Source organism: Oncorhynchus kisutch, linkage group LG26 (assembly GCF_002021735.2).
Source record: "Oncorhynchus kisutch isolate 150728-3 linkage group LG26, Okis_V2, whole genome shotgun sequence".
NCBI lineage: Eukaryota > Metazoa > Chordata > Actinopteri > Salmoniformes > Salmonidae > Oncorhynchus > Oncorhynchus kisutch.
This window is the reverse complement of record NC_034199.2, coordinates 43,971,410-43,983,987: the sequence shown is the minus strand read 5'-3', so window position 1 is coordinate 43,983,987 and position 12,578 is coordinate 43,971,410.

Here is a 12,578-nt window from a genome sequence, read left to right as displayed (position 1 = left end):
TTCAGTCTCTCGCTCAGCGGCAATGGGCACTCTTCCCCGTGGTGGAAGTTGGCCAGGTAGCCCTGCGGAGGAATTATTTGAATTAGCTCTATGTATAGTCCACATCCCGATTGATTGTGCTGTGGTTGATGCTTCAAGTTCCAGCAACACAAAGCTGTCATGGAAGTTCTGGTTTATTGTGAAGTCAATAACTTTATAAAAAAGTCTCATCATGTGCAATGAAACATATTGTTTTGTGGCCTTCAGAGAGGCAAATATCAAAGGTGTGTGAGTGTGATTCAAATGAGCCCAGAGCAGACAGTGGCAACCCATGTGGTTACTGTGGAGTAGGCTAGTGTATATAAGGGAAGTAGCTTTCCTAACCCCCCCCCCCCCCCCCCCCCCCAGCCGTATTCGAACTGTCACTAATTGTGCTGTCAATTGAAGTTCTTATTTTGTGTACTAGACTAAATTTGTATCTGAAACTTTTTGGCAAGAATTCCTGTAACTTTGATGAGATAATTATCAAGTTAATACAACATCATGATCACATTAATACAAGATAATTGTCACTTTAATATGTGATCCTGAAATGATCTCATATTAACTTCTTTAATGTTAATTCCCAAATTTAGGGGACTTAGGGGATTCTGTGTTTAATAGCCATATGTACACGTGTGATTGCAGAGTACAGTGAAAATCTCAGGCTCCGAGCTTGAACATGCAGGACTAAGTGAAATAAAAGAATGAAAATGGTAATAAAAAATAATAAAACATTTGAAATAGCATTATAAATACTTGTCCATTGGGTTGGAGGCAGAGTAAAAACTGCTAATGTTGTGGAGGGGAATGACCATAGGGGGAGCAGCATGACCATTGAACGGGTGTGGGGATCAAGTTAAATAAAAATAGGATAACCATATTAACAACTGCAACAGTGATGAATGTCATTGGGGTGGGGGCAGAGTAAAAGGCAGTTGGGGGGTGAGGGGGGGGGTGTCCATTGAGGGAGTAGGAGGGGGGAGGAGGAGCAGGTAGCTGACTAGTGGTGGCTATTCAGCAGCCTGATATTCAGTTTTTGCCATGATGCTGCTGTGTTTGAAGCAGGTAGAACAGGGCATGGGTGGTTGAGGTCCCTGATGATCTTCTTGGCCTCCCTGCGGATTTGGTGTTGTAGGTGTCCTGTAGGGCAGGCAACGTTCACCCAATGGTGCGTTCGGCTGCACGTACAGTGCCTTGCGAAAGTATTCGGCCCCCTTGAACTTTGCGACCTTTTGCCACATTTCAGGCTTCAAACATAAAGATATAAAACTGTATTTTTTTGTGAAGAATCAACAACAAGTGGGACACAATCAAGAAGTGGAACGACATTTATTGGATATTTCAAACTTTTTTAACAAATCAAAAACTGAAAAATTGGGCGTGCAAAATTATTCAGCCCCTTTACTTTCAGTGCAGCAAACTCTCTCCAGAAGTTCAGTGAGGATCTCTGAATGATCCAATGTTGACCTAAATGACTAATGATGATAAATACAATCCACCTGTGTGTAATCAAGTCTCCGTATAAATGCACCTGCACTGTGATAGTCTCAGAGGTCTGTTAAAAGCGCAGAGAGCATCATGAAGAACAAGGAACATACCAGGCAGGTCCGAGATACTGTTTTAAAGAAGTTTAAAGCCGGATTTGGATACAAAAAAGATTTCCCAAGCTTTAAACATCCCAAGGAGCACTGTGCAAGCGATAATATTGAAATGGAAGGAGTATCAGACCACTGCAAATCTACCAAGACCTGGCCGTTCCTCTAAACTTTCAGCTCATACAAGGAGAAGACTGATCAGAGATGCAGCCAAGAGGCCCATGATCACTCTGGATGAACTGCAGAGATCTACAGCTGAGGTGGGAGACTCTGTCCGTAGGACAACAATCAGTCGTATATTGCACAAATCTGGCCTTTATGGAAGAGTGGCAAGAAGAAAGCCATTTCTTAAAGATATCCATAAAAAGTGTCGTTTAAAGTTTGCCACAAGCCACCTGGGAGACACACCAAACATGTGGAAGAAGGTGCTCTGGTCAGATGAAACCAAAATTGAACTTTTTGGCAACAATGCAAAACGTTATGTTTGGCGTAAAAGCAACACAGCGCATCACCCTGAACACACCATCCCCACTGTCAAACATGGTGGTGGCAGCATCATGGTTTGTGCCTGCTTTTCTTCAGCAGAGACAGGGAAGGTGGTTAAAATTGATGGGAAGATGGATGGAGCCAAATACAGGACCATTCTGGAAGAAAACCTGATGGAGTCTGCAAAAGACCTGAGACTGGGACGGAGATTTGTCTTCCAACAAGACAATGATCCAAAACTTACAGCAAAATCTACAATGGAATGGTTCAAAAATAAACATATCCAGGTGTTAGAATGGCCAAGTCAAAGTCCAGACCTGAATCCAATCGAGAATCTGTGGAAAGAACTGAAAACTGCTGTTCACAAATGCTCTCCATCCAACCTCACTGAGCTCGAGCTGTTTTGCAAGGAGGAATGGGAAAAAATGTCAGTCTCTCGATGTGCAAAACTGATAGAGACATACCCCAAGCGACTTACAGCTGTAATTGCAGCAAAAGGTGGCGCTACAAAGTATTAACTTAAGGGGGCTGAATAATTTTGCACGCCCAATTTTTCAGTTTTTGATTTGTTAAAAAAGTTTGAAATATCCAATAAATGTCGTTCCACTTCATGATTGTGTCCCACTTGTTGTTGATTCTTCACAAAAAAATACAGTTTTATATCTTTATGTTTGAAGCCTGAAATGTGGCAAAAGGTCGCAAAGTTCAAGGGGGCCGAATACTTTCGCAAGGCACTGTATATATTCTTTATTCCACTCACATTGTTGCTTTGTATTTGTATCACTACTATTTTATTTTGTTCTAAGGCTTCTCTAATGCCAATATCTGTCTGTTTTCATGGTTCAGTTGCAGTTTTACCACTTTTATTGCTCTTAAACCTCTCTTAACCGAGGTTAGTTTTCCTTAGACTCTACTGGGGACCAATCTATGCATGTATGGTTTACTCTGGTTAAATGGTCACAAATCTCAGGTAGCTCCAAGTAAGAGTTATCATGGCCAAGATAAAGCATAGCAGTGTGAACAGACAACACAGAGTTACACATGGAGTAAACAATTAACAAGTCAATAACACAGTAGAAAAAAAGGGGAGTCTATATACATTGTGTGCAAAAGGCATGAGGAGGTAGGCGAATAATTACAATTTTGCAGATTAACACTGGAGTGATAAATGATCAGATGGACATGTACAGGTAGAGATATTGGTGTGCAAAAGAGCAGAAAAGTAAATAAATAAAAACAGTATGGGGATGAGGTAGGTGAAAATGGGTGGGCTATTTACCAATAGACTATGTACAGCTGCAGCGATCGGTTAGCTGCTCAGATAGCAGATGTTTGAAGTTGGTGAGGGAGATAAAAGTCTCCAACTTCAGCGATTTTTGCAATTCGTTCCAGTCACAGGCAGCAGAGTACTGGAACGAAAGGCGGCCAAATGAGGTGTTGGCTTTAGGGATGATCAGTGAGATACACCTGCTGGAGCGCGTGCTACGGATGGGTGTTGCCATCGTGACCAGTGAACTGAGATAAGGCGGAGCTTTACCTAGCATGGACTTGTAGATGACCTGGAGCCAGTGGGTCTGGCTACGAATATGTAGCGAGGGCCAGCCGACTAGAGCATACAAGTCGCAGTGGTGGGTGGTGTAAGGTGCTTTAGTGACAAAATGGATGGCACTGTGATAAACTGCATCCAGTTTGCTGAGTAGAGTGTTGGAAGCAATTTTGTAGATGACATCGCCAAAGTCGAGGATCGGTAGGATAGTCAGTTTTACTAGGGTAAGTTTGGCGGCGTGAGTGAAGGAGGCTTTGTTGCGGAATAGAAAGCCGACTCTTGATTTGATTTTCGATTGGAGATGTTTGATATGAGTCTGGAAGGAGAGTTTACAGTCTAGCCAGACACCTAGGTACTTATAGATGTCCACATATTCAAGGTCGGAACCATCCAGGGTGGTGATGCTGGTCAGGCGTGCGGGTGCAGGCAGCGAACGGTTGAAAAGCATGCATTTGGTTTTACTAGCGTTTAAGAGCAGTTGGAGGCCACGGAAGGAGTGTTGTATGGCATTGAAGCTCGTTTGGAGGTTAGATAGCACAGTGTCCAAGGACGGGCCGGAAGTATATAGAATGGTGTCGTCTGCGTAGAGGTGGATCAGGGAATCGCCCGCAGCAAGAGCAACATCATTGATATATACAGAGAAAAGAGTCGGCCCGAGAATTGAACCCTGTGGCACCCCCATAGAGACTGCCAGAGGACCGGACAGCATGCCCTCCGATTTGACACACTGAACTCTGTCTGCAAAGTAATTGGTGAACCAGGCAAGGCAGTCATCCGAAAAACCGAGGCTACTGAGTCTGCCGATAAGAATATGGTGATTGACAGAGTCGAAAGCCTTGGCAAGGTCGATGAAGACGGCTGCACAGTACTGTCTTTTATCGATGGCGGTTATGATATCGTTTAGTACCTTGAGCGTGGCTGAGGTGCACCCGTGACCGGCTCGGAAACCAGATTGCACAGCGGAGAAGGTACGGTGGGATTCGAGATGGTCAGTGACCTGTTTGTTGACTTGGCTTTCGAAGACCTTAGATAGGCAGGGCAGGATGGATATAGGTCTGTAACAGTTTGGGTCCAGGGTGTCTCCCCCTTTGAAGAGGGGGATGACTGCGGCAGCTTTCCAATCCTTGGGGATCTCAGACGATATGAAAGAGAGGTTGAACAGGCTGGTAATAGGGGTTGCAACAATGGCGGCGGATAGTTTCAGAAATAGAGGGTCCAGATTGTCAAGCCCAGCTGATTTGTACGGGTCCAGGTTTTGCAGCTCTTTCAGAACATCTGCTATCTGGATTTGGGTAAAGGAGAACCTGGAGAGGCTTGGGCGAGTAGCTGCGGGGGGGGGGCGGAGCTGTTGGCCGAGGTTGGAGTAGCCAGGCGGAAGGTATGGACAGCCGTTGAGAAATGCTTGTTGAAGTTTTCGATAATCATGGATTTATCGGTGGTGACCGTGTTACCTAGCCTCAGTGCAGTGGGAAGCTGGGAGGAGGTGCTCTTGTTCTCCATGGACATCACAGTGTCCCAGAACCTTTTGGAGTTGGAGCTACAGGATGCAAACTTCTGCCTGAAGAAGCTGGCCTTAGCTTTCCTGACTGACTGCGTGTATTGGTTCCTGACTTCCCTGAACAGTTGCATATCGCGGGGACTATTCGATGCTATTGCAGTCCGCCACAGGATGTTTTTGTGCTGGTCGAGGGCAGTCAGGTCTGGAGTGAACCAAGGGCTGTATCTGTTCTTAGTTCTGCATTTTTTGAACGGAGCATGCTTATCTAAAATGGTGAGGAAGTTACTTTTAAAGAATGACCAGGCATCCTCAACTGACGGGATGAGGTCAATGTCCTTCCAGGATACCCGGGCCAGGTCGATTAGAAAGGCCTGCTCACAGAAGTGTTTTAGGGAGCGTTTGACAGTGATGAGGGGTGGTCGTTTGACTGCGGCTCCGTAGCGGATACAGGCAATGAGGCAGTGATCGCTGAGATCCTGGTTGAAGACAGCGGAGGTGTATTTGGAGGGCCAGTTGGTCAGGATGACGTCTATGAGGGTGCCCTTGTTTACAGAGTTAGGGTTGTACCTGGTGGGTTCCTTGATGATTTGTGTGAGATTGAGGGCATCTAGCTTAGATTGCAGGACTGCCGGGGTGTTAAGCATATCCCAGTTTAGGTCACCTAACAGAACAAACTCTGAAGCTAGATGGGGATCGATCAATTCACAAATGGTGTCCAGGGCACAGCTGGGAGCTGAGGGGGGTCGGTAGCAGGCGGCAACAGTGAGAGACTTATTTCTGGAGAGAGTAATTTTCAAAATTAGTAGTTCGAACTGTTTGGGTATGGACCTGGAAAGTATGACATTACTTTGCGGGCTATCTCTGCAGTAGACTGCAACACCTCCCCCTTTGGCAGTTCTATCTTGACGGAAGATGTTATAGTTGGGTATGGAAATCTCCGAATTTTTGGTGACCTTCCTGAGCCAGGATTCAGACACGGCAAGGACATCAGGGTTAGCAGAGTGTGCTAAAGCAGTGAGTAAAACAAACTTAGGGAGGAGGCTTCTGATGTTGACATGCATGAAACCAAGGCTTTTTCGATCACAGAAGTCAACAAATGAGGGTGCCTGGGGACATGCAGGGCCTGGGTTTACCTCCACATCACCCGCGGAACAGAGAAGGAGTAGTATGAGGGTGCGGCTAAAGGCTATCAAAACTGGTCGCCTAGAGCGTTGGGGACAGAGAATAAGAGGAGCAGGTTTCTGGGCATGGTAGAATATATTCAGGGCATAATGCGCAGACAGGGGTATGGTGGGGTGCGGGTACAGCGGAGGTAAGCCCAGGCACTGGGTGATGATGAGAGAGGTTGTATCTCTGGACATGCTGGTTGTAATGGGTGAGGTCACCGCATGTGTGGGAGGTGGGACAAAGGAGGTATCAGGGGTATGAAGAGTGGAACTAGGGGCTCCATTGTGAACTAAAACAATGATAACTAACCTGAACAACAGTATACAAGGCATATTGACATTTGAGAGAGACATACAGCGAGGCATACAGTAATCACAGGTGTTGAATTGGGAGAGCTAGCTAAAACAGTAGGTGAGACAACAACAGCTAATCAGCTAGCACAACAACAGCAGGTAAAATGGCGTTAACTAGGCAGAGGGAGGGTCGGATTAACTACACACAGAGCCTGAGTGCGGCTGGGGCCGACAGATAAAACATAAACAAGCAGAATGGAGTACCGTGATTAATGGACAGTACAGCATGCATCAGCTATGTAGCCAAGTGATCAGTGTCCAGGGGGCAGCGGTGGATGGGGCAGGGAAGCTGGACTGGCGAGTGTTATCCAGGTTAAAAAAACGAACAATGACTAAATAGCTTGTAGCTAGTTAGCTGGTTAGCTTCTGGAGGTTCTTGAGTGTGTTCTAAAAATTAAAAATAATAGCGATTCCGTATCACATTGGGTGAGGCAGGTTACCGGAAGGTATAAACAAATTAAAAATCGAAAGAGATAGAAAGTAAATATGGGTCCAGTGAGTGTTTGGGATGCGGCGATTCAGACGGTTAGCAGGCCTGTGCTAACAAGCTAACAGATAGTAGGCCGGGGCTAAACAAGGTAGCAGTTAGTGGACCGGGGCTAAACAAGCTAGCAGTTAGCAGGCCGAATTAGCAAGCAAGGAGATAGCAAGGGCTAGAGAGTTAGCCTTTGGGGGACGTCACGATGGGGTGAGTCTGTTTATTCCTCTTCATGCGGTGACATCGATAGACCGGTCGTGGGTCCGGATATTGTAGCCCAGGAGTATGCTACGGTGGTAGCACAAGGGCTCTGGCCGGGCTAGCTTCAAGCTAAGTGGGTGGAAACGCTAGCCAGGAGTAATCATCCGGGGTTGCGGTTAGCTAGATAGCTAGTTGTGAAGATCCAGCTGAAGATGTTCCGTTTGCGGTGGGAATCCGGGGATAAAAAAAATAAAATAGGTCCGTTATGCTCTGGTTAGAGTCGCGTTGTTCGAACTGGCGAGAGCTTTCCGAGCTAAAGGTTAGCTGATGACCGGTTAGCTGAAGACCGCTAGCAATGTTTTGCTGACTGATAGCTGGTAGTTAGCTGGCTAGCTTCAGTCGAGGGGTTCCGGATCCGAAGTAAATCTAAATACTTTATGAAAAATAGCTACATTGGGTGAGGCGGGTTGCAGGAGAGTATTTAGAAGTTGAGGTTTAGCAAAATGTTTTAAAAGATATGCGAACAAATACGGGATTTAAAAAAAAAAACGTTATATACAATGCGACACGACAAGACGTCTTACTGCTACGCCATCTTGGATTGAAGGACACCGACTTGATTCTAATGATTCTTACTTGGAACTGCAAGGGCATCAATTACCCAGTTAAACATAGTCAGGTGCTAGTCCACCTTCATCAATTGAAGGCTCACATCATCTTTCTCCAAGAAACTAATCTGATGGTAACATAACACTCAAGTCTTAGGTGCAGATGGGTGGGTCAGGTCTTCCATTCCTCATTTCAGAGTAAGGCAAAGGGGGTGGCTATTTTACTTCACAGATCGGTACCCTTTACATGTTCTAATGTGATCGAAGATCCCCGTGGTAGATACATAATTGTCAGTGGTAGGCCGCTCAATACGAATAAACTTCTTGTTCATACTTATGCTCCTAATTGGGACAATGGTGATTTTTTCAAATCGGTTTTCTCTACACTCCCCAATATGTCCTCCCATATGTTGATCTTAGGTGGTGACTTTAACTGTTGGTTAGACCCACATTTAGATCGATCCTCCACTAAACCTACTACCTTGTTAACCTCAGCTAGAGTTGTCCGAACCTTTATGTCTGAATTCACAGTTTCAGACCCAGTAGATGGCAGACGTTTTACGTGGTTAGTAACTTTCAAAAAATATTTTTTTTGTACATAATATGTAAATACGTAAATAAGCATTTCCCAAGAGATGATGGCTTTCACTTCAGCAGTGATAAATTCATGAACTTCTTTAATGAAAAGATCATGATCATTAGAAAACAAATTACGGACTCATCTTTAAATCTGCGTATTCCTCCAAAGCTTAGGATCAAGGGAGACACTCAAGTTTTTAATACTATATCCCTTGAAACATTGAGGAAAATTGTCAAGGCCTCTTAACCTTCAAGCTGCATACTGGACTCTATTCCAACTAAACTACTGAAAGAGCTGCTTCCTGTGCTTGGCCCTCCTATGTTGAACATAATAAACAGCTCCCTATCCACCGGATGTGTACCAAACTCACTAAAAGTGGCAGTAATAAAGACTCTCTTGAAAAAGCCAAACCTTGACCCAGAAAAAAACTATCGGCCTAAAAACTATTGGCCTATATCAAATCTCCATGTTTTAAAAAGCTGTTGCTCAGCAACTCACTGCCACCCTGAAGACAAACAATGTATATGAAACGCTTCAGTCTGGTTTTGTACCTCGTCATAGCACTGAGACTGCACTCGTGAAGGTGGTAAATGACCTTTTAATGGTGTCAGACCGAGGCTCTGCTTCTGTCCTCGTGCTCCTTGACCTTAGTGCTGCTTTTGATACCATCAATCACCACATTCCTTTGGAGAGTTTGGAAACCCAAATTGGTCTACACGGACATGTTCTGGCCTGGTTTAGATCTTATCTGTCGGAAAGATATCAGTTTGTCTCTGGATGGTTTGTCCTCTGACAAATCAACTGTACATTTCGGTGTTCCTCAAGGCTCAGTTTTAGGTCCACTATTGTTTTCACTATATATTTCACCTCTTGGTAATGTCATTCGGAAACATAATGTTAACTTTCACTGCTACAAGAGGTCGACCGATTATGATTTATCAATGCCGATACCGATACCGATTATTGAAGGGCCAAAAACAGCAGATACCGATTACTCGGCCGATTATTATATATATATATTTGTAATAATGACAATTACAACAATACTGAATGAACAATGAACACTTTAAAAAAAACGTAATATAATACATCAATAAAATCAATTTAGTCTCAAATAAATAATGAAACATGTTCAATTTGGTTTAAATAATGCAAAAACGAAAAGTGTTGGAGAAGAAAGTAAAAAAGCTAACGTTTAAGTTCCTTGCTCAGAGCATGAGAACATATGAAAGCTGGTGGTTCCTTTTAACAAGAGTCTTCAATATTCCCAGGTAAGACGTTTTAGGTTGTAGTTATTAAAGGACTATTTCTCTCTATACCATTTGTATTTGTGAGAATACCTAGTTTACTGACATTTAACAAATGTGGGAGTAATGATTTAATAAATGGTGATAAAACTACTTGTTTTTGCCTTACAAATGCTTTATTCCTGAATGTTATTATAAAGTGTTACTGAATTAGGTCATAAATATTAATGCCCCAAAAGTGGGATTCACACAATCACGGTATGGTTACTGTTACAGTACAGTAGTTAGACTTGCATTATAGATGGTCCTTGTGTCCAGGGTCTGGGGGCTAACGCTGAAGCTGTTGAGGAGGGCTAACTTGACTAAAGGGCTAATCATGATTTATTCCAATTGAGTTGTCATTTTTTTGTGAAAGGTTATTTTATAAGTGCTTTTGAGATGATTGATTCAACTAAATTAAATGGAAATGACATTTAGTCTTTTTGTTTAAATCAGAGAAAACAACACACCAGAAAAGGAAAACAACATTAAGGGATGATTGGGTCAGAACACAGTGTGGTTGTTCTGATGTCTGACAAATAGTATTTGTCCCCATGATGTAACTGAGACAGTGTCCCTCAACTTGAAGAAGTATGGTTCCTAATTCAGTTCAGATGGACATTTCTAAACGTCTATGGAATGTTCATATGTAATGCCACTATTAATTTTGACTGCATGTGCTCTAGTACATACCCCATACTGCTCTACAAAGGCTAAACACAGTAACAACGTAATTTATTTTACTGCAAAATCTGACTTCAAAGTCTTTTTCTGTCTAGACAGACACCAATTGCTGATAATCCATGATATATTCTGATCAACTGGCTTGTTCCTGTGTCAGGAAACTAAATACCACATTAATCAGATAATATAACTGGCCATTACAACAGATCAAATTCGTAGGGCAGCAAAATGTCTACTTCAACTTCCCTACTGTCAACTTTCCTACACACTGGCCAGCTGACATGTGGTCATGTCTCCTGAGGTTGTGGATTATGGTCCAAACTAAGCACTAATCACTCAAAACTGTTAGTCTGCACAGTTATCCTATTTCCCATGTAAAATAGCCTTTGAGTGACCAGAACATCTCCCATACTATATATTCCCATTTTTTCCCCCATATACAGTGCCTTGCGAAAGTATTTGGCCCCCTTGAACTTTGCGACCTTTTGCCACATTTCAGGCTTCAAACATAAAGATATAAAACTGTATTTCTTTGTGAAGAATCAACAACAAGTGGGACACAATCATGAAGTGGAACGACATTTATTGGATATTTCAAACTTTTTTAACAAATCAAAAGCTGAAAAATTGGGCGTGCAGAATTATTCAGCCCCCTTAAGTTAATACTTTGTAGCGCCACCTTTTGCTGCGATTACAGCTGTAAGTCGCTTGGGGTATGTCTCTATCAGTTTTGCACATCGAGAGACTGACATTTTTTCCCATTCCTCCTTGCAAAACAGCTCGAGCTCAGTGAGGTTGGATGGAGAGCATTTGTGAACAGCAGTTTTCAGTTCTTTCCACAGATTCTCGATTGGATTCAGGTCTGGACTTGACTTGGCCATTCTAACACCTGGATATGTTTATTTTTGAACCATTCCATTGTAGATTTTGCTGTAAGTTTTGGATCATTGTCTTGTTGGAAGACAAATCTCCGTCCCAGTCTCAGGTCTTTTGCAGACTCCATCAGGTTTTCTTCCAGAATGGTCCTGTATTTGGCTCCATCCATCTTCCCATCAATTTTAACCATCTTCCCTGTCTCTGCTGAAGAAAAGCAGGCCCAAACCATGATGCTGCCACCACCATGTTTGACAGTGGGGATGGTGTGTTCAGGGTGATGCGCTGTGTTGCTTTTACGCCAAACATAACGTTTTGCATTGTTGCCAAAAAGTTCAATTTTGGTTTCATCTGACCAGAGCACCTTCTTCCACATGTTTGGTGTGTCTCCCAGGTGGCTTGTGGAAAACTTTAAACGACACTTTTTATGGATATCTTTAAGAAATGGCTATCTTCTTGCCACTCTTCCATAAAGGCCAGATTTGTGCAATATACGACTGATTGTTGTCCTACGGACAGAGTCTCCCACCTCAGCTGTAGATCTCTGCAGTTCATCCAGAGTGATCATGGGCCTCTTGGCTGCATCTCTGATCAGTCTTCTCCTTGTATGAGCTGAAAGTTTAGAGGGACAGCCAGGTCTTGGTAGATTTGCAGTGGTCTGATACTTCTTCCATTTCAATATTATCGCTTGCACAGTGCTCCTTGGGATGTTTAAAGCTTGGGAAATCTTTTTGTATCCAAATCCGGCTTTAAACTTCTTAACAACAGTATCTCGGACCTGCCTGGTGTGTTCCTTGTTCTTCATGATGCTCTCTGCTTTTAACGGACCTCTGAGACTATCACCGTGCAGGTGCATTTATACGGAGACTTGATTACACACAGGTGGATTGTATTTATCATCATTAGTCATTTAGGTCAACATTGGATCATTCAGAGATCCTCACTGAACTTCTGGAGAGAGTTTGCTGCACTGAAAGTAAAGGGGCTGAATAATTTTGCACGCCCAATTTTTCAGTTTTTGATTTGTTAAAAAAGTTTGAAATATCCAATAAATGTCGTTCCACTTCATGATTGTGTCCCACTTGTTGTTGATTCTTCACAAAAAAATACAGTTTTATATCTTTATGTTTGAAGCCTGAAATGTGGCAAAAGGTCGCAAAGTTCAAGGGGGCCGAATACTTTCGCAAGGCACTGTATTTTCC